The sequence below is a fragment of the Ambystoma mexicanum genome, chromosome 6p (assembly GCF_040938575.1).
Source record: "Ambystoma mexicanum isolate Mex_15411 chromosome 6p, UKY_AmexF1_1, whole genome shotgun sequence".
Lineage (NCBI taxonomy): Eukaryota > Metazoa > Chordata > Amphibia > Caudata > Ambystomatidae > Ambystoma > Ambystoma mexicanum.
Window position 1 is genome coordinate 32,327,811 of NC_090935.1, and position 24,089 is coordinate 32,351,899.

Consider the following 24,089-nt stretch of genomic DNA (forward strand, 5'->3'; position numbering starts at 1 on the left):
ACTCTGCGGAGGAAGTGGAGATGGAAATAGGACAAAACGGCCTTAATAATCAAGCCCTATCAACAAAAGTGCAAAGTGTGAAGGACCAGAATTTAAGAACTGTTGAGAAGGGGGTAAGGAAAACCCCGGACTAAACATCTCGACTGGACTGATCTGAATGCCCATGAGAACTCCTCCCCCAATGAAAGCACTTTGAGTCACGGAAATAGGGAAAACTCAGCTACAGCTGCGAGGATCACCAAGGCCATACCCCAACTAGTGCTAAAAATATGCCGAGGATCGGAAGCAAAAACACAAAGCGTAAGAAGGAAAGGGGTGGTCTGGAATTGTAGAGGACAGCCCAATACCAACAATAAAACAGAGATTGGAAAGTCTGCCAGCCCAAGATGAGCAGAAAAACGGCCAATCAGCTGGAATTGAACTACACATGTACAAAGAGTTACGCCTACCGCAAAGCGCAAAAATGAGGAAGGTGTACCGGAGGTCGGTTTCTAGTAGTGACACAGACTCCTCAGAATCCGAGTACATCTCTGACCAAGAACCAAGAGGAAAATCAGCAAAAAACTATCACTGCGGCCCACTTAAAGGAAGCACGTGATAGAAGATCCAGATTGCCAACCAGGGGGGCAACAAACCTGCAACCTTCAATTACTTCAGCAGTAACAATATTCAGCAGTAACAATAACTCTTGCTCGTTACTTAACATTGGACGAGACCCTGAGCGAAAATGACAAGGACCAATCAACATTAATCGCTCTAAAACTTCATAGAATCTATCTGAGAGAAGAAAGTCTAGAAAGATTGAGAGAAATTGCCTCATGGTCAAAGCCTCATACAAGTGATAAAATGAACAAAGCGGGGCTCCAAGAAGGGAGTGGCGAACCCTATGAAAGATCCAACGTGAGCCAGGTAAACGTGGGGGATCCTATAGCTGAGGAAGAAGGAGTCCCCAGTATGCCCTACATCGAGCTCCCTACTCAAGACGCAGTGATGACAAGGAGCCCATCAAACAAGCCAGATCCAGCCCCAATTACAAAACATAAGACAGTAATTGAGAATGCATTGATCCACAGGGCGGATGATAAGTCGGGGCCAGGAGTAGAACCGATGGCAGCGTCAGAGAAGGCCCCGAGTGATGAGAGGAAAGGAACGAAAAATCCCCTTTTCTATTTTTGAACATGGAAGACAAATCGACCAGGGGCTGACCTTGAAGGGCCCCGTCAAACAAGCCCAAAAGTAAAAAGACATTAAAAAAAATGGCAAAAAACAAATCGTGTGGAACCCAAACTTTCAGAGAAAATTGAACATCCCAGAAGCTGCCAAACCAGTACAAAAGAACATCAGGATGAAAAGGGAAATAAACATGGGGCCATCAACTCAGTTCCAGGGGAATGAAGCCGCCCTGGACGTGGGTCCTGAAGAAAACCAATATGGAGATGCGGGTTCAGAAGAAAACCAATATGGAGATTTGGAGGAGAGTGTACTGGATTTGCTAGACCTGTCGGTCTATGAAGATGAACTACCATCTAATATAGATGGAAAGGGGAGAGTTGTCCTGGTCAGCCTCCCTGAATATCTGGAGGAGGAGTTATTGGACTCGCATAGCAGGCAACCAAGCTCACCCTTTTTCCTCACCCTAAGGGAAAAGCAAGCAAAACTGAAGTCCAGGTTATTTGAAGAGGCTGATTCCGTGAAACAGGAATACCTTTTGGAGGTATTAATTGAGAAATCAGTTATGAGAAAAAGGTTCATTGTCCAATAGGTATGGAGCCAGAAGGAAGGGAAAGAGTGAACAAAAAAGGGGGAGAAGAAGGGAGAGCATGCAACACCATGGAAAGAATACTACAAGCTGAGGATGGTCTAATATTAAACATATCAAACCTAATGACTCTCCTGTACCACATCCCTCGACTTAGGGTTATTAACACAGATGACATCAAGATCGTCAGCTTCCCCAATGAGAGAATTATTGATAAAGTAACACTATTTATGAGCTCTATGGCCATGATAAGCTTAATGATGGAAGCAATAGATGATTTCCAAGCCATGGGCTTTGACCTAGAGGGTATCAATCCCTCTAGAAATCACCAGCCTGGATGGAAAGTCGAGACTGGTGACAAGTGATCCCGAGCCAGTCACAAGTCTCCGCTAATTGACCCCACGAAGATTCCCTCAGAATGCAAACTCCCTATGTGGAAACCCTACCCTCAGAATAAAATCAGTAAGGGTCGAAAGGCATCCGAAGTATGGTCAAATAAGGAAAAACACTCCCTACAACAGATTAAAATAACAGTCGAAGGAAGGGGGGGCCAAAGAAGTGAGAAGAGCAAGTGAAACCTACAAATAAGTCAATACGAGTCAATGTCAAGACCATACATCCTGGAGCTGGTTGGCGGGTGCCTAGCTGCAAAGTCATATGATTAGAGCCAGAGGAAGGAGAGCAGTAGGAATTTGGAAATTAGGATTTGGAACACTCAGGGATCTGGTCATCTATTTAATGAGGTGTTACCTAAAATGTTAAAACTGGATATAATATGTATCCAAGTGTCCTGGTTAAAGGACCCCATTACTAGATGGATATGGGGTATACTTAAATCCAGCAAAGGGAGGAACAAGAGGCAGACCATCTTTGGGCCTGTTGGTGCTGTTAAAAAAGGGCTCTAACCTCAAGGTGCTGCAGTTAATAAACCCAAACCCCTACATACAGATGATACAGATTCAATCACAGAAGGAAGTCCAGGGAGGACTCCTAAGAAACTTGTACTGGAACCCGGACGCCCAGGAGGGAGCAACCTTTATTGATGTGGTAACGGATCTAATAACCAAATGTTGGAGGAACATGAAAATAAACAAAATAGTGATCTGCTGGGACGTAAACTCAAATGCCTTATTGGAAGTGGAAACACTGATCAAACAATAAGTGGAAAGAGGAATTTGAAAAACAGTTGTGGTTCAGAGTGGATGGTGGAAATGGAATTAAGAGGGATTCATTTTATAAATGGAAACATCAAAGGTGACATCCCAGCTGCCTCCACATGGCCGAATGGTGTCACCAAGGCTACTCTGGACTATTTCTGTATCAGAAAACCTCCTCCCGGTGGTCGCATCTATCGTAGTGGAGAAAGTGGCCCACAGCGATCATGATCCGCTCATATTGACCATCACAGGGTTCATCTGCGAAAATTCCCAAAGATGGAAGTACCGGGTAGAAACCGAGGTGGCTTTGAACAGAGTGCATATCCAACCAAACAACATCCCAAAAATATCCAATGACCTGAGGACAAGGCTAAATCACAAGCCGGAAGAGGGTGAATATGCTCAAATTCTGTTATCCTTCATAGAATCAAAAGGGGGCAACATAAAACCAGAATTTAAACACACACATATTTATGACATGGAGTTGGCATCACAGAAGAAGCTTTTAAGGAAAGATATCTGAAGGTTAAAAAACTCCAATTTACCAAACAAGAAGGAGCTCATACAAAAAAGGAGACAAAGGTTTAAGAACTGGCTTAAGCTCCAGAAAGCTAACCTGCTCCAAAGGGATGCTGAAAGTATTCTGAAGGCACTGACTAACCCAAATAGCAGGAACTTTTGGCAGCTATTGAATGACAAGGGGAATTCAATTGGCCCATATATATTAAATCCAATTCCAGAGGAGGTCTGCATTTCCCATTTTAGGAAGCTGTTTGCGAAATCGAACAAAACATCAATGCTGACGGAGACAGCACAACGTAAATGCTGGAATATGACAATATTAGAGAGAGGAGATTATTATGTTGATTAAAAAGCAAGTCGGACTCAAGCGCCTGGCCTGGATGTTATATCAAATGACATCCTGAAAGCAGCTCCTGAACAATGGGCGAGTTTTGTGAAATCCTATTCAGATGGATATTGGATAAAGGTAAAATCCCCAAATCATGGAAGTCTGCGATTGTGGTCCCAATATTCAAACAAGGGGACTGCCAAATTCCGATGAACTACAGGCTAATCGCTCTACTCGATGTTGTGGGGAAATGTTTGCAATGATCATCTTAAAGCGATTAAAAGATTGGATTAAGGAGACAAGTAGCTTTGACGAACGACAGACAGGTTTTGTTAAAGAGGTGGGTTGCAGCCTGAACCTGGTGTTAATTAGTCTCTTAAAATCACGGTCTGCCCACAATAAGGAGAAAATGTAAATGGCCAGCATCGATCTGCAACAAGCATTCGATAGAATAGATCATGACCTATCATGGAAAAAACTAAAAACAAAAGGATGCCCGAGAGATCTATTACAAGTCATCCAAGATCTATACCCGGAAACAAACATGCCGATCAAATTAGACCAACAGGGGAACCTCTCAAAACAGATTGATACAGCTATGGGGCTGAAACATGGATGTCTGCTCGCCCTAACCCTGTTTAACTTCTTTATCGAAGATATGCAAGAGGTGTTGAAGGATAAAAAAACCTTCCCGTCAATGGCATAGAAGTGGGCTGGCTATTATATGCGGACGATTTGGCACTCCTGCATCGGAGCAAAATTGAGCTTCAGAGGAAATTTAATATTTTTCAGAAATATGTGGACAAGAATAAATTGAAAATGAATGCAGCCAAATCAGAGATCATGGTACTTGGGGACGTGAGAGGAAGCAGGAAAAAGAAGAAGAGCTGGTTGCTAGATGGGAATCGTCTAACCACAGGTAAGGAACTAAAGTATCTGGGGACAATGGTAAATGTATCCAAAGGAGAAAAACCATGAGTCGATTATCTGAAAAAAAAGTTCAACATCTAACGGCCCAAGGCAGAGCCATTGACCGAAGGTTCAGAAAGTTCGCGCTCCAACCAATTTTAAATGACTATAAGCAAAAGGTGTCACCGGTTCTCTTTTTTGGAGCTGAGGCTTGCCTGGCTGTGCGAAAAGAAGTGTGGGACTACCTGGAAGGCTCATTCTGGAAAAGAACATTGCACTTACCGTTGGCGGTCCCCATGGCCATTATCCGCCATAAATTGGGTTAACCACATTGCATGCTAAGGTTCTGTGGAGCAAGCTAGCGTTATTTAGGAAAGCACAACTGGAAGATTGCCCCCCACAATTGGAAGTGATCAACATCAACGAAAAAGGTGGAAATGAATGGGCTTTAGAGCAATGGAGGAAGGACTGTACATCATTCCTTCAGAATTTAGGCTCGTCAATGGAAAGCTTGTGTAAAAATCCAATGTTGGTGAAAAAGATTCTATGGGCGGATGAATTGGAGAAAAACAGAAGAGAAAAGAGCATCGTCTGGAACACATACTTTATTGGGGAATAACTATGGACATCTAAATGTTACCCGAGGGTACTAGAAGAAATTCCCCAATAGTAAACAGCAAGCCTGGCTGTTGAGATTTAGGGGCTGATTCATGGAATTATGTGCGCCGAAAAATGGGCTTTGTGCGCCATTCTGCCCGCAAATCCCTGTTTCACAAATGGGGATTCGCAAGCAGAATGGTGCACAAAGCCCGTTTTTCGGCGCACATAATTCCATGAATCAGCCCCTTAGACTAAACGTAATTGGACAATCGAACCACCCTCAAGAGATATGACATGCACCAGGTATCGGATAAATGATCGAACCACCCTCAAGAGATATGACCTGCACCAGGGATCGGATAAATGATCGAACCACCCTCAAGAGATATGACATGCACCAGGTATCGGATAAATGATCGAACCACCCTCAAGAGATATGACCTGCACCAGAGATCGGATAAATGATCGAACCACCCTCAAGAGTTATGACATGCATCAGGTATCGGATAAATAATCGAACCACCCTCAAGAGATATGACCTGCACCAGGGATCGGATAAATGATCGAACCACCCTCAAGAGATAGGCCATGAACCAGGCATCGGATTAATGTCATTTAATGTCATTGAAACTCTAAAACACCTAACCCTATTTTGTTCAAAGCTGAAAGATCTAAGATCAATTCCTCTATACAGAGAAATTTACGAAATATCAGAGTTAGATGCCAAGAAATGGTGGGAGCTAATGTATGGTGCACAAGACCAAAGAGTCAACTTTGCTATGGTGAAATTCCTGGAAGCCACTTGCCAAAAACTGAAGGAGGGTGACAGAGTCCAGCGATTGCATATTATGAATGAGAATTGCCACTGTACCATGCAGGGAAAATGAAATCTTAAAAACATGTCATGAAGATGAATGAGATGTGGCACTGTATCATAAAGAGGAAATTAAGTTTAAAAAAACATGTAATGAAGTGAAAGGAGAGGATGTGGGGGTGCTAGGGAGGGATGGAAATTCGGTAAGGAAGTGAAGTATTTGTAATAAACTAAATACAAGCGGCTTCCTAAGGTGCTCTTTGGCTGCCGCTGCCTGAGACGCTGGATCCGCGCACGATTTGCTGACTTGCATGGACTTGAAAGGACTTTACACCTGGTAGTGTAAGTGACGAGAGTCTGCCCCTGTGCCCGCCCTCTTTCCCAGGATCCACTCTACATTACCCAGGGTGCTGCGCTTCAACGCGCGCTTCATTCGCAGCTTCACAAGCTGCTTCCTAAGGTGCTGTTTGGCTTTTTGCTGCATGCACGCAGCCTGCAGCCCCTACCTTGCAAGCACTTTTCTTGTTGTTTGAGCGTAAGCTGTTACTGTTTTCATCTATTCATTTAAATACTTGTCTGAGTTCACAAGAATTGATTGTGTTTTTTTTTTCTTTTTAAATTTATACATTACTTAAATCTCTCAGTTGCAAGGAGATATGTATACCATGAAAAGCGCTATGCCACCTGGTCTTACACCGTGTTGCGGTGAACAACAAAAGCAAAAACAAATGGGCAGTACGCCGCGTAGACGCAGCTCTGCAAAATCCTATTTCTCTAGCAATCAAACTCCCCTAAGCGCGTCTTGTATGTCTAACATAAAACGTTTTTTCTTTAATGCCGCCAAACCTCCATGCTGTGATTTCACAGGAAAAATTGAAGATTCCTGTTTTAAATTTACAAAGAATGTACAAGGTCCGGTTTTAAAAAACTTATTGGGAGTCTCTGATAACACCCTTATTAAAGGATGTGTAGTGCCATTACTTAAAGCCACTAATGCCATGCCTGCGTTATGAGAAACCGTAGGAAACTCTATCCCAGTCTCTCCTACGAACATGAATGTAACACCAGTTGTGCATTCAGCCAGTAAGGATTTGGTTGCTCGTGTGGAGGACAGTGGATCCCCAGTGACTGAAGTACCCCCATGCTACTCCAGAGGCTAATTTGAATGAGAAAAGTAAAGTTCCACCCGGTTCACAAAAAAATCTTTCCCGACCGGCTGTAATTGAACTGAGTTCGAACTCATCCTTTTTGGAAGGGGAAGAGAGACAAAATTCATTGGGTTTACCCGAAGTTTCCTTTATTTACTCTGAAATAGCGAATAGTCTGGTATCCTCGTTTGCTGCTCCCACTCCCTGCTGTACGCGCTTTATCCCTGAAGAACCTCCCAATTTACCAAGATTGTCCCCAGCCATTTAACCTGCGATCTTGATTGAGACAACGCTACATGCCATGAATCTGGCTATCTCTTCCCTTTTCAAGTTGTTTGAATCATTAGACCAAAAACTGCAGGTCCAAGACAAACAGATTGCGAAAATGTCGCGTAGGCAATCTACTCTAATACAAAGTATCTAAAAGAACAGCTCAAAAAATCGAAAGTAATTGTCCTCCTCTTCTGCTTTGCCTTCCTGTACTGCCTCTAAACCTACATCTGCAAATGTTAATTCGTTACCTTCCTTTTTTAATGTAATTTATTCCGATCCTTTGGCTACTCGAAACTCCAAAAGATCTAATGAAAAGGTCCCACCCAATTCCGACTTGGCCAGGGCTCCTACGAAAACCCCCGGCGACCCATTGCTAGCATTCAATATCTTTTCTATCAATGGTGCCAAATTTCAAGAAACGGCACCAAAAATAAAAAAGATATCTATGCAATCTGAGAAAAAAACAAAAAATTGTAAAGCCGCACCTAAGTCTGCAAAATCGCCCACCAGATCTTTCATTAAAGCTCTGTCCTTACCTAGGAAAAATACCAGCATGGCAGCAGAAGCGGAACAAAAAAGATAAATTGCCGGCTATCTGATCCCAAGAAAGCAAGTAAGCTTCATAATGCAGGCGCAATAGCAGCATACGCCCCATTAGATGGCTTGGTGGAGGCGGCCGTACAGGGTAAAGTGGCAGAAACACAACCTGTGCCCACATCCCCATTGGATGGCTTGGTAGAGGCGTCCGTACAGGGTAAAGTGGTGGACACATATCTTGTGCCCCCACCCTCCTTGGATGAATTGCTTCACTCTAAGAATATTGAAGCCAGACGCAATGAAATCAGAAAAGAGATTGACCATTACATGTCCATGCACAGGCCCTCATTATCCCTTGCTGAGGGCCCCTTTTGTGACAAATTTCAGGATAAAAGCAACTCAATAGTGCAAACTGACAAAGATCTTGTGTCTATGAGACCATCCTTGCCCAAGGTCTCTGCGCTGCCTACAGTGAATAAAATCGCGACACCCTTAAAGAAAAGCAATATTATTCAAAAACCATCTGTAAACCAGCAACAAGTTCTAGCCACAACAGGCTTCCCAATAGAACAATCGATAAAAATTGCTGTTGAACAATACATGACAAACCTGAACAATACTTTCTACCTCATGTAATGCCTGAGGCCGATTCATTCTCTGACCATCTACAAAGAAATGACCCGCGGAGGTAACCCGTAGGACTTTCAGCAAGTGTTGAGACGCAAATTAATCAACATAAACATCTGCTTGGAATAACTTTCCAGTGGCCAAACAAGCCCCAATTTATACCAGCAAAGGGCTTGAAAATGGGATCTAAACGGGCGCCTCTTCACTCGTTAATAATTCGGTGTAGAGAGGCTCCATATGCTAAGTACGATCTAAACCGCACAAGTATACTTGCTATACTGGCTGAAATTCCCTCATTGGATGACATCCAATCCTTGGATATTGATCTGATAGAATTTATCTCAGATAAAGATCTATCCATTGCACCCATTTGGGTATCCTCTCGAGTCGTTCTAAATACTCTGTGGCTTGCTAAAAGAGAAATAAATGAATTGGGTTTTGAGTTACTCATCGATGAGTTAACTCAATTATCAAATCGCATTTCCCAAACCAACCAAGCACAAATGTATGTACCAAGTTGGAGGCAGGAAGAATCAATTCACCCAACGACACAAAAACTCCAACTCGCACTGCAATGTGCTTCGCTACAGACATAACTAATACCCCAACACCCTTTTATACCTATGTCACTGATAAGTTGGAATACCTGAGGCCATGTGCATCTACTGAGGAATGTAACAAATGAGCTGACTCTACATGATATTATTTTATTCCAAGAGACTTGGTTTATGGAGCGAACCCTATGGGATAACTTTGATATTGGGCCTCATTACGACCCAGGCGGTAAGTTACCGCCTGGGCCGTGACTTTACCACCATGGCGTAAACTACGTTTACGCCATGGTGGTTGGCGGACTTACCGCCCCATTCCGAGGTCGGCGGGGCGGTAAGTCCCCAATCCCCATTTACCCTTCCCCATTCCCATTTTTGCCCCATAGGGCATAATGGGAGTGGGGAAGGCGTTAATTACGCCACCGTAAATTACGGTGGCGTAATTAACTCCATGGTCCCTTAGCGCCATGGATTTTAACACCTGCTAAAAGCAGGTGTTAAAAGCGCCATGGCGCTAAGGGACCTCGTAGTTGGCGGTAAGGGGTCGGCGCAGCTAACGCTGTCGTTAACCCCTTACCGCCAGGGTCGTAATGAGGCCCATTGTATTTTACCCTGCCATACGATCTGTGAAAGGCCGCCCCATGTCTGGCCTATTAATGGCCTTAAAAAAGAGCTCAGAAATTGTTCTAGAATATCAGTCTGCACCAAATCGATATACTCAATTGATTATAATTAAAGTAGAAGAACACAGATATGCGATTATAAATATTTATTGGAATCCGGTTGCAATGTCAACTAATGCATTTTTTAAGGATTTGGAAACTATATGGATGGAGATTATCAAGCTCCCCATTTACCCCCATATTATTCTGGCGGGAGATTTAAATTTGAATTGTCTCGACCCTCCTACTAAAGCAAATGACAGCAGACTGATTTTTTGGAACTCTTTCATTGAGTCAAAAAATCTTATCATGATAAACAGATCGTGCCCGGGTGACATTCCACCGCTTAATACATGGAAAAGAGGACTTTCAGGAGCTATTATTGACTTTATATATGTTAACAGAGAAATCTTTCCAGATGTAAATTCGTTCCATGTGATCCCTTCCCAGGATAGTGACCATGATATATTGAGCATGAAATGGCAAATAAGAGGACAATAAAAAAAAAACGAGACCTATAATATTAAACATCCTTTGGTACTAAACAATGGACTGAATAGATTACATTGGACCAAGGGTAATCTCGTTCAATTTGCTAGGGTATTAGAAACTTCAACTGTGCATGAGGTTGATACACGTAATAATATTCCACTTGAGTATAGTGAATTATTACATTTATTTGGTACCATGAACAAAGGTAAGAAAAAACATTGCCCTCTGCACGTATTCGACTTGGAGGTACAGAGTCAAAAGTCTTCATTTAGACGGTAAAAAAGGATTGCTTTGGCTTTACCTATTGAGGGGATGGCAAGCTCTCAAATCACTTAAGACAAAACACAAAAACTGGATGAAGGCCCATCGAGTTAACCAGTAGCAAAGGGATGGCGAATGCATGCTGCAGAAAATTGAAATGAAAAACTCAGCCCAAATATGGGCGTTAATTAATAAGACCAATGCTAAGCCCCAGATCTCTTCACAAATTAATGATGTTTCAGAGGCTCAATGGATCAAACATTATACAGATCTATATGCTAGCCCAGTTGATTCAAGCCCGCTGTATAATCAGTATTATAAAGACAATTTTAGCTTGAAATTCTCAATGTCAGACATTTTATTCCATATTAATAAACCCAGTCGATCGCGTGCCCCTGGCCCGGATGGGATATCTAACTACATGGTGAAGCAATTCCCGGAGGTTTGGGTGAAGATACTATTCCAACTGTTTACCCAAATCATGCACACTCATAAACTACCTATGTCTTGGTCCCTTTACATTATTATCCCGGTGTTCAAGAAGGGTAATAGACAACATCCTTCCAACTATAGACCAATCGCCCTTCTTTATACACCGGGAAAGATCTTTGCACGTCTTATATTACAAGATATCCGTGCGTGGATCGAATCCTCTGGTAATGCTGATACATTTCAAACAGGTTTTGTCGCAGGTAAGGGCACGGCGATAAACATCACAGCTATCAACTCTATTAAAGCCGTGTGTGAACATCAAAACCAACCCTTATATTTAGCCTTTGTGATTTTAGAGGGGCTTTTGGCTCTATTGACAGATTACTACTAATAAACAAACTAATAAAAATGGGTTGTCCTAGCTCATTAATTAAATTGATTGTACTTTTACATTCAAATACTTCAATTCAGATAAGAATCCCCTTAGCTGGGAACTGACCCCCAAGATACCGACAGCCCGGGGGCTGAAACAAGGCTGTATTTTGGCGGCTACTATCTATAATTTCTTTATTTTGGACATGTGCAAAAATGTCATTGACATTAATTCAGATGCTCCAAAACTCCGGCCACACCAAATATGCATGGATTCTGTATGCAGATGATCTTATTTTAATATCTAAAACGCTGTCGGGTCTCCAACGGATGATAAAGTGTCTCTCGCATTATGTACAAGAAAATCGTATGTCAATTAATTTAGCAAAAACACAGATCATGCAATGTGTTAATAAGAAATGCCGCCCACTGACAATGTCCATCTGGACTTTCCAGGAGGCGATCATCTCTATCACTCCGCAATACAAATACTTGGCAGTGATTATCAACAATCTGATGCTTGCTACCCCGTATGTCAATGATATAAAACATAAAATGCAAACATTCATTATATTACGCCCAAAAGGTTTTACCCTTTATTGCATATGGTTCCGAAACCAAATATCCTAGGGAGCGGGTGTTTTGGGAGTGGTTAGAGGGCAAATTCTGGCACGCAATGTTTAATCTACCAAACTCAACACCCGCACCCCTGATACGATATGAGCTAGGAGCCCTTTCGCTGTTTGTGTTTTATGCATGGAAATTATGTTCTTTATTGAGGAAATTTCTGCTGTTTATAAATTGTTCTGATTTATTGCATATATTGGCCATGTATATGTTAAAATCTATTCTTCCTTTCCCAGTTAAGTGGAGAAATGTTGTTGTTGACCTTCTGATGGAAGCTAGCATCACAATCGACCTAATAATAACAGCCCCCAAACGCGCTCAGATGAAATTATACCAGTATGACCTGATTTGTACCCTAGAACAATGCTCTAATTATAAAGATTACAGCATTTATCTTTTTGGATTAAAAAGAGCAAGAGTTACAGCTACTTACTTGCTCAAATTTCTTCAACCCGGTTCAGAAATCTCTACCTCCGATTCAGACTCAATTTATGGCATACTAGGAACATTTTATGTAGAAGAGGACAACTAAAGAAACACGAGAACATCTGTCGGTTTTGCAAATTGCCAGAATATGAGGAAAACCTAAAACATCTAATAGTTGTTTGTCCTATATTAAAGGTGTTATGTTGTAAATATTTCAAAACACTTTATGAGAGCTATAGAATGCTAACTCTAGATGCATTTTGGTTTAGAATATTTTCCTCTCCTCTGCAAGCCGTCCGCATAGCTATTGTCCAATTCCTTCTAGAATTAAAACTAGATGCCACGGAACTGGTAGACTAACTTGGTGCTTACCTTGAATGGACTGTGCAATGATTTGATACCTAACAAGCCTCTTCCCTGTGCAAAGGATGTGAAAAGTTGTACAAAAATTGTAGATGATGTGGAAAGTGTCAAGAGATTTTAAGAACCAGTTATTTTAGAAAATTGTACATATGTGAACTTGTAATTTGAGATACTAAATATTTTAAATCTAAAGCTTGCTTTTTCAGATTTGAGGAAATGTTTATAATACTGTTGTTGTTGTATATGTGTTTATTTATCAACCAAACAATAAAAAAAAAAAAAACTAAATACTCCAACAAAAAAAAAACTAAAACAAATACCTTCCCTTCATTCACAATCCCAAGGACGAGGTTATTGTAGCAAATGCCACTCAGCTAAGGGGTTTGAGTCAGAAGAGTTATGAGGTGTGGTGGAGTTGTGAGGCAGCGTAAAGTGATGGGGTAAGAGTAGAGCGTTAGATGGGGTAGAGTCAGTTGGTACGATAAATAGGGTGAGGTAATATGATATGATATGATATGATACGGCATTTGTAACGCGACTATACACAAGTGTTTCAAGGCACGATGAGGCAAGGAAGGGGAAACAGAGGGGGGACGGAGACAACGATCTTTCTAGGCCAAGTGACATTGAGATCACGCAAGTGCAGGGGAGGGGGGAGTGGAAATGTGCCAGGGGGAAGGGGAGGGGGCAGTGCTGTACATGGCATCAAAACAATTACAAGAAGTGCGGCCAGGAGGTGGCCGGTGCAAGGGTAAGTGCAGACAGCAGGTATCCAAAAGTAGGGGGACTGTAGGGTTACAGATACAGACCCAAGTGCAAGGATTGCCGGGAGGCAGTGCGGGTATGCATCTGGGCAGGTAGGGTCCTGGGCCCGAAACCAGAGGTAAAAAGGTTACCAGTGCAGTATCACACAGGAAATCAGCAGGAGAGAAGAAGAGAGAAGGCAGAAGCAAAGAGAAAGGTCTTGAGGTGCTTCTGGAAGCAGAGATGGTTCTCCTCAAGTTTCAGAGAGGCAGGGAGGCTGCTCCAGAGGGAGGCCCCAGCCGAAGAAAGAGATCTACCACCAACTCGTTGCTTGGAGAAGCGACTGACCCTGAGGGAGTTGGAGGTGGATGAGTGAAGAGTTCGAGTGGGAAGGTAGTTACGAAGAGGGAGTTGGAGGTATTGAGGACGCAGACCCCAAAAGGCCTTGTGGACAATGCTGCGGGTCTTGTACTTAATCCTTGCAGCCACTGGGAGCCAATGCAGAGATTTCAGTGCTGGAGAGATACAATCCTTGGGCTTGAGGTCAAGGACAAGTCTTGCAGTCCTTTTCTGGATGAGTTGCAGAGGGCGGAGAGTAGAAGCATACAGATTTAGCAAGAGGCTGTTGCAGTAGTCCAGCCTAGAGAGAACCAGAGCTCTAGAGACAGTGAAATTCTGGGGGAAGGAGAGGAAAGGAAGAATACCTTTGAGGTGGTGCAGTTGGTAGTTTGACTCCATAGAGACTTCAGAGATGTGAGGAGAAAAGGAGAGTGTGGAGTCGAAGATGACCCTGAGGTTCTTAGTCTTACAAGTGGGAACAGGAAGAGGGCCAAGGGAGGTTGGCCAGAGAGTGACAGGAAAGGAGGGTGCAGGTGTGGCAGTCAGGAGAATCTCTGTCTTACTGGCATTAAGGCAGAGATCGTTGGCAGCCCACCACTCCTGGATAGCAGACAGACAGTCAGAGATGAGAGAAGGAGAAGTGGTGGCAGAGGAGAGCCTGAAAACAGGCTATGTGTCATCCTAGTGATGAGGGATTAAGTAGTTGGGATTGGTAGAGTGGGTGGGGTGGAGGTAAAGTGTGGCACTATAGTTTTAGAGAAGTGGGGTGTCTTTAGAGTGGTTGGGTGCAATAGAGTAATAGAGTGGAATGTTGGGGCAAAATGATGGGGTGTATAGAGTAGTGGCAGGGTGTAGAATGAAGAGGCATAGAATGGGTGGGGTAGAATGAGTGGTGTGGAGTAGTAGGGTGGGGATGAGTAGTGGGTTTGGGCAAAGTAGTGAGGTGGGGAGAGTGGTGGGATGGGAGTAAAGTAATGGGATGGAATAGAGTGGGGGTGAGGTGAGGTAGAGATGTCTGAAGTTGGGTTGGATGGAGTGGTGTAAAGTGGTTGTCTGGGGGTACTTTGGGAAATAGGTGTAGTGGCAGAGTAGTGGGGTAGGTAGGGTAGTGGTCTGGGGTACAAAGGTAGGATATTAGGTTGGGGTGGGATACAGTGGTGCGGTAGAGTAGTATGGTGGGTAAGAGAAATGGTGCAGTCAGAATGGGCAAACTAGTGGGATGGGGATAGAGTAGTGGCCTAGGGAGATTTAGTTGGGATGGTGTGTATATGCAGAGGTAGTATAGCTCAGTGGCAACTTACTCGTCTTGGAAGCAAGACAGCACAGAGCAACACAGGTTTGAATCCTGGATCCGCACTTAGAAACCTCTTCAGTATTAAGTGAGTTATAAATAACCAATTATAATTATACGATTATAGATTGGTGATGTGGGCTAGAGAGGTATAGTTCGGTAGAGTAGTGGAGTGGGGAAGAGGGGTGTGTAGAGTATTAAATAGGATACAATGGGTGGAGGAGTATGGGATAGGATGAGTGCGGTAGAGTGTACAGTAAATTAGAGAGGGTATGGGGTGGGCTAGAATAGTGGGGTGGGGTAGAATAGGTTGGGGTAAGAGTAAGTGGATGGGGTTGAGTGGATTGGGTTTGAGGAGGCAGAGGAGTGGTGTTTCGCTCATCGCAGTGACATCAGCTCAGCAGAGGCACTAGAAGAGGAGCATCTATCCCTGATTAAATTACTGGTTGGTCATTCCAGTTTCCCGTCGGGTCCCCACACAGGCAATTCAGCAGTTGGTGGCACTATTGTTCTGAATTGGCCTCTCCACCACTACCCCCAAACCCACATCCACCCAGGCTCTGTCACTAATCATTTCTTTCAACAGGACAGTTTTGGTTACTGTCTGGTGTCAGACGTACCCACTGTTTGAGAGACTAGAACCAGTGAAGGGTGGCCACTGGCGAGTCTACCTTCTTTGAGGGTATTGTATTAATTTAGCTGAAATCAGAGTGTATCCTTGCAATGGAGTCCTCCGAATTCGGCAACAGACTGTCAATGGATCAGTCTTAGGTGCACAACCTCTGGGAAGCAGAGGGTTGAGTCCTTCGTCAACATTCTGGTGCCATTGAAGACTTATATTTGGATGGCGCACACGAGGAGGATTCAGGTTCAAACAATCACCACTGCAATATTTAGGTACACAAGCTGGAGAGGTCCAGATATACTCAGCTGTGCATGCTAAAAGTGTAACTTAGGTCTTGAGGGTTCAAGCCCCACATGTGGTTACCAGTGATAACTCTGGGCGGGGTCTTGGTTCAAGACTTGGGTTGTAGACTTGGGGGTCCTCAAAGGGATCTGTTCAACTAGGAGGAGATGGGCTAGTGACAGACACTTGTGGCTTGGGTGGGTCCCCTCTCAAAAGTCATAGACAATGTTTTACATCTGCCAATTTAGAGCATGTTCTGTTGCACTTTCCTCTCTCCCCCGGTATTACTGACTCAGTTTGCAGTCTGGAGGCCACAATGGTAAAAACCAATGCATAAAGGAGGCCCTGCTCGGGCCGCCCCATGCAGCCTCCAGAATACAAATGGGGGTCATGGCAAGTGCCTGGAACAGGGAAGAAGGAGAGGAGGTAGGGAGAGGGAAGGGCAGGGGTTGCACACAGTGGAAAAAAGGGAGCTAGGTGGGGCACCTCCCAAAAATGGCAGTGCCAGAGAGCGGCTTTGCTGGGAGAGTGTGCATCTGATGGCAACCTGATGCAACTTCGCACTTCTGACAACAACATTTATACATAGAACCAAAGTTCTTGAGGAGATGGTGAAAGAACAAGGAAATTTCGAGGCTCAGTACCACAAAGGAAATACACCAATCACAGGCTAGAAAGATTCACATATCTTTTATTACTGTACAGTTTCACAAAGTAACACAAATAGCTATCTGGCTCTCAACACCCCGCAATGTGTACCAGACCGACAGAGAGAGGTGAGAGAGTGCTGGACGTCTAAATGTTCGTACTTTCATACAATTTCGAGTAATATTGTCCAGCCTCTCTTCACGTTAATAATTTGTGGTCTAGAGCTCGTGCCTAGTTCACATACAGATCATACAATATTATACAAGGGATTACATAGGTTTGCATTTCCATAGAGATACAATGGCGATGTATGTTCTCAAATCCTGCAGTAAGCCTTATTCTATATTCCTACACAATGTAGTTCGGGCTATGTCTATGCTCGAGGTTTGTTCTACATTGTCCCCAAAGTGTATTCACGGATAAGTTTTATGAGCGCAGACAACACTTAAACAACAGTTCAATTGCAGTGCAAGGCTTCATTGCATAGTCTAAACAGTCAGCTCTTGGACAGTCTAAACATTAATAGAACTCAAAGGTCAGGAAGCCTAGTTGCAAGTTGAAAACATAGTCCACCATTTTAGAACAAAGAAACATACAAGTAGAAATGAAAATGGCGGATGAATCTTAAAATGTCGGTGAAGTCAACTCAAAATCGGAACTTTGCAATGTGGTTTTCCTCGTAGAGCGACTAGGCTTAGGCCAATATAAATATAAAGGAGGCACTATACAATTACCGTTTAACAATGGGTGTGTGCCATGATTCTGGTCACGCCTGATTCTAGGACTGGATGGGTAAGTTTAGGTAACTGGCACTTACATTCCAGGGAGAATGATTCTGCTCTGCTGCCTGGAGTACGATCTCTGGACCGTGTTTCGTAGACAGCCCCTTAAAGAGACTGCCCAGAAAACAATGTCCAGAGAATACCACCCAGCTGGGGTGTGGAACAGGCCTGGAAGAAGAAAACTGAGTGCGCCAGTAGGGCAACCGATAAATAATAGAGGCACAGGTGGATTATGGTAGGGGCATGGTGGTGCCATGCTTGATTCAGATTATGGAGGGAGCATGGAATTGGTTGCTCAGATGTACAATTCTTTGATGGGGCCAAAATTGCACCATTTGGAGGCTGCTTTGCGAAAACAAAAAAAAGGCAGTTGTTCGTATGAGCAGTCGCTAGTGTGCAGGATAATGATATAGAACCCTGCCAGCACCAAGGTTGTGTTCCCTACTCCTCCCTTCAATCCTTGAGCTTGGTTGCCTGGCTCCTAACAAATTCACCTTGCATCATCTTACTATGTCCATTGACATTATGGCAATCATTCAGGTGGGTGCATTTCTATACATCGACAGTACACGAGGAAGGCTCTGCATTTAAGCCATTGGTTGATGAGCAAGAAGGTGGATCACTGGATCTGGCCACTGGACCACTTTCTTTCTTTTAGACACTGTCTAGGTCTGGAAAACAGGTGAAATCCTACACACCATATTTATCAGCTTTTGAGGCTTACAGGAACTCTACTGAACCTCTAGGCCTTCTTCACATGTTTCCCTCTTTTGGGCACGTCCTTTTGTTTTGGCTCATGTGACCTATGGTGGGCTTCCGCGAGCACCTAAGGAATACGTTGCTTGCTGAATGTGTTTCAGAATTCCGCAGTGTTAGACATGCGCTAGGAGTACAGGAGTCACTATGGTGAGTAACGTGTATTTAATGAAGGTCACCTTCCCCAATCCTCCAGCATAACATGTACTTGTGGGGGTCTGCTACAACACACCTACCTGGTGTGACTGGGACCCAAACTGTCTGATCACCCTGCTTACTGTACAATGGGGAGCATTGTATCCCATGAGGTCATGTATGCTCACTCTGACTTAGTGAATTATCCACAACATATTTTGATTCAGGGAAACCTTTCCTGTTGCATGAACTTTGTGGTTTTGATGGTTATTATGGCAACATTACAAGCATCCGGAGCAATTTTTCCAGAAGATGTATTTGTGTTGATTGAAAGCAGTTTTGATTGTGACAATGACATCATTCTCTGGGCAAAGAGGGGAAAGATGGCAGTAAAAGTATCATGCTGTGTTGGGGGTGTGCACAATGAGCACCACCTTCCCAAAGTGCCCATTGGTTCTTCCTACCTGTGGATACTTGTAGATTCCCGCAAGTTGAGCTATCCGGTAGGATGTCGTTGATGACAGATCGCCGATGAAACCAGCAAGTCTGTCCTTCCTCCGACAGGTGTAGTTTGGCACTGGAGTTGTTGTACCTGAGAGTATGCTCAGAGTTCCCCGAAGTGTTTTAATCACACTGGAGCATGAGTCATAAATGTTGTAACCCAGCGTGAGGTTTGGTAAGAGTTCAGGGTTTCGGTTGATTTCTTCTGTCGCGTAGATAAAAGCCAACATGTGTCGAAGATAGCGGAAGTGTGCGCTGATAGAGAAAAATGATAAAGGTATGTAAATGGTCAACGCACTAGTGTCCATTTGCACGGTTATTCAGTGGTGATTTGAAGACATGTAATAAAAAGTAATTCATTAGATAAAATGTTGACAGCATGACAGCCAATCAGATTCCTCTGAATGTAGCCTCTAATTACTCGCAAAAAAACACTAGCAATGAGCAGTAGAGAATGTACTAAAGGGAAAGTGAGATAGAGGTCTACAGAGGAAGAAAAAGGAGGAAAAGCAGGTTGCGGCAGGATGGCACACTAAGTGGAGTAACAAGTGGTGTGGTGGTGTGGAGAGAGCTGCAGGGTTAGGTGCAGAATGAGGAGAAGGGGGAGTGAGTGTTAAAACTGAAGACGGAGGTGCAGAGTTAATTAATTGGGAGAAGAGGAGTAGTAGGGAAGAGTGTAGAAGAGAGTGGAGGAATTGATGATTAAAGAGGCGAGGAGGAGAATGTAGAAGAGATGGGAGGAGCTGAACAGTACACATGAGGGTAGGGGAGGAACACACTTGTGGTGAAGATGCAAGAAGGTTTGTCTGCAACCAACACAAGGGCAAGAACACAGGTTGGGTGTCAGGGCCGTACGTGAGCAGCAGATCACTGGAGAAGAAAGTAAGACAGGGTTGGGTGGCAGCAGGATCATGGTAGCTGAGACCTGAGCCTCTATTAGGGAGCCTCCCAGCCCAACTCACCTCTGAGGGGCATTGCAAACATTGCTGTAACATACTATGTAAGTTCAAGATAGTCTCCTACAGTACGTAGCATAGCAGTACTCTGAGGAAGGCGCATTGGAGCTGCTTTATTTCTCATGGGTGAGGCACATCAGGGCGGGCCCAGAGAGACATGCTCATGAGTTCATTTATTTGGAGCAAAAAGACTTTTGTTTTCCATTCTGGCCACCAGTGAGGTGGCCATATGTGTATATAATTCAGAATGAACCTGTTTGAATCTCTATGAGTTGGTCCTCCACAGAGTCCACCCGGCTTCATGACAGATAGCGTCAGATGGGGGATCTACAGAGTCCTGATTGGAGGCCTACCACTCCTCTCCCAATATAACCCTTAAATTAGGTGGATCAGAGAAATGGTTTGGGGTCTTCCCTTACAAGCCACCCCAGGAGAAGCAGCTTTCACCCTTCTAGTATGGACATTCCACCCAGAGGACCAGCTCTGGTGATGACAGGTTAATAATAGATCGGTTTCCCCGGGGGAACCATTGAGACGATAGCGCCCAAGTCCAGGCTGGCCATGAAGTATTGTATTGTAAGCAGGTGGCGGGTGTCATAGATTGTCATTATTGTGGTGAGGTCCAGGTGGTACTATTTAACTGTAGGGAAACCAATAGGACAAATAATATATAAAAATAACCTGCCAGTACTGTGGAACAAACAATTGAGCTCAGTCATACTAAAAGAGGGTAACAGGGGGGGCACACTGCATCTGATCACGGGACACCGTGGGAGACACAAGACACAAGATCATGCATTAAGTTGTTTCTGTGGCCCGAAATATACCAGCAGATCAAAGAGTACTGTGATGGCTATTCTGCAGTGAGGGGGGGTTGAGCCCCCTTACAATCTCAACGCACCTTCTTGAGGATTGGGATGGATATAACAGGACCACTCAGACCTTCAAAGAATGGAAAGAGGTGTACACTGCTAATTGCGGACGATCCCACCAAGTATCCCAATGGCTTCCCTTCAGAAATAACACCACACAACACATCATCAACATCTAGTTCCCACCTTCTTCCAGGTGAGGATTCTCTGAGAGATTTTGATGGACCAGGGAACCACTATCACTCCCAAACTCTTATCTGACCTAAAGAACACTATCCATATAGACACCTTAGGGACGTACATCTATCTTCCCCAAATGGATGACTTAGTTCAACGATAGAAGAAAACCCTTAAAAACCTTGCCAACCAGGGCATACTGATACCGTGAGCCCTCTGCACCATACAGAAGCTCCTCAATCTTCCACCAGTTTCTCACCATCCGAATTAGGGTACAGCAGAGAGCCCTTGCACATCATGGGCACATTGTGAGAAGACTGGTAAATTCAGTAGACTGCTGGTCAACATCTCTACACTATGAGCAGGATATTCAAGCCTTCATCCAGTTGGTATGATCCTTAGAGAGAATTAATCTACAGAAAGCCTAAGAGAGGCAGTAATGGTTCCACAGTGGAGAAGCTCCCATCGGTGTTAGGTTGCCACATGAGCATGCCCGCAGCATGTGTACTCATTTCTAAGTTTAAAGTTTGGGACATACATGTTCTCTGTCGATGGTAGTTGTAAGGAACACGCCCTGCTGGTCAGAGTGCTGTTGGTTGCTTGTTATTTTATTGTTGCATTTTTGGGCATAGCAACCCAAAGTGTGATGAAGTCATGAGGTGCATACTCTGATGGTTGTATTGCAATGGGATGCATTGTGGTTGCTTGTTTGCTATTGCAGCTCTGTGCATAGCAAGTCAGACGTTGTTGTAATTGCCATATGCGTGCCATGGGTATATTAGTGCTGTGGGGTATCTTGTACTGTGTATTTGCTTTTGTGGCAGTGGGCATGGCAAGCCAGGCTATTTTGAAGTCAGGAGATACATACCCGGGAGGTTGTAGTTTGTAGTGCTGTGAGCTCCATTGCAGTTTGTTTTCTTTTGTGGCTGTGTACATGGCAAGCCATAATGTGTTGTAATTGTGAGGCACATGCCATGCTGGTTGTGGTGCTGTGAGATGTCTCCTTGTTCACTGTGCATGTCTTTGTGTGTTTATGGAAGAAGGGACATGTGGGCATCTTTCCCCTTTCTTTCCCCTCCCATCCTGGATAGAATGTTAATTGTGTGTGAGGTCATACTGTATGATGAATGCATGTAATGTTTAGTGTCTGTTGCTGTAACGCTCACCTGGTTCCCCCGGAGGCGCCGGTCTTGATCTAGCGAGGATTCTGTCTTCAGTGTTAGGAGCAGGGTTCGTTTTGCTCCCGGACTGGGCCCCCTTCCCACCGACAGTTTAAGCTGAAGAGTGAGATGTCTGCAAGGGTAAACCAAGGTATTAGTGTTTGGAAGATTCGGAAAGTTCCTAGCCCCTCTCGCCCTTTCTTTCCCCGTGGAACTGGGTTGATATTGCGCTTACCTTATATAGGTAAATGCCGGGCTCTCCATCCTGCGTCTTGTGCAGGGGCGCTGGATCCAGTTGCTTCACTGGATGCGAGCTCTGCCTCTTGATAGCAGAGGATTTGCTGAGAGCGAAGACGCCGTTAATGCACGAGCGCGCCTTGTAAGTATTAAAGTTCCTTTTGCATTGTTCTCTTCTCCTTCAAAAGTCTTAAGTCTGTAAAGTCTATGTCTTTCCTTTTTCAGATGCTGTGACGATGAAGATTATCCTTCTAATGGCACGTAAGTAGAAAGACTGCACTAGCGCTGGAGAATGCTCCGTAATGTCTCTTTGTCTTTGCAGGTGCTGATGTGCAGCGCGAACAGATTGAAAGCGACGGGTAAGCAGTCTTGTAACTAAGCGTTACTAACCGATGTATCTTGCCTTGCAGGTGCCGGAATGCAGCGCGAGCTGAGTTGGAACAGGCGTAACACAGGTAAGCAGAACTTGTAGTTGAATATTACTGACCGATGTTCTTTCTCTTTGCAGATGTCGGATGCCGGAAGAGAAAGGCAGAAAAAGGCGCCTTGGATGCTGCCGTTGGATTAGGTAAGTAGATTTGCTGCCTTTACTTTAGCCTAACCTGTGCCTTTGTTTTGCAGGAGCTGCAGAAGACTGAAGAAGACTGAAGATTGGATTCCAGCAGGTTATTTCGTGTTCACAGGATCTGGAGCTGGAGGTTTCCTGGAGCTGACACGGTGAGCGTCCTGCTGCAGATGCAGAATAACGCGAAGCACGTGAAACCAATCGGGTGTGGTTTAAATAGCCTTCTGTAGTGCTTAGGCGTCTCCTTCCACGGCCCCACCCAGGTAAGAAAAGAGTTCCAGATTTCTAGAAGAGTTCCTGTGTTCTGCTTCCAGGGAGTGGCTCCTGCTACACCCAGACAGAAAAAGTAGTTCCAGGCAGAGAAGGATCAGGAGACCAGTTAGCTGGTAAGTAAGCAGCATGGTCTGCTACAGGTAGGTCCACCAAGCACTCTTATCTAATATGAGCCCGGCGCTTCCTGTGCCGGGACCAGTCACCATCATGAGCCTGGCGCCACTGGCGCCAGGACAAGGTCCAGAGGGTCCCTATAGGGACTGGCTGGTTCCTGGGATCAGAGTCATGGGCCTGCTTCCAAGGTCGTGGGGCAAGTCCTGACCCCTTGGAAGCAGGGATCATGACAGCACCCCCCCTCAAGGCCCCTCCCAAGGTTGACTTCTCCGGAGGTCTTGGTTTGTTAGGAAATGTCCGATGAAATTTCTTGATTTGTCGGGGTGCGTGTACATGTTCTGCAGGTTCCCAAGATCTTTCTTGGGGGCCGTAGCCTTTCCAGTCAATCAGGTAGTGTAGTTTTGATTTGGAGATCTTGGAATCCAGGATATTTTTGATTTCAAACTCAAGTTCTCCGTCAACTAGGATAGGTTCAGGAGATTTAGTCAATCGGGTTTCCGGTTGAACTGGTTTTAGTAGTGAGACATGGAAGACTGGGTGCATTTTCATGCGAGGGGGTAAATCCAACTTGACCGCTACTGGATTTATTATGGCAGTAACAGAGTAGGGTCCCAGGTATCTTGGGTCAAAGGTGCGTGGTCCCTTTAGGGGTAAATATTTGGTAGATAACCAGACTTGATCTCCAATTTGGTATTGAGGGGCTTCCTTTCGATGTTGATCTGCCCCTTTCTTGTATTGTTCCTTGGCCCTTTGAAGGTGGCTAGTAGCTTCC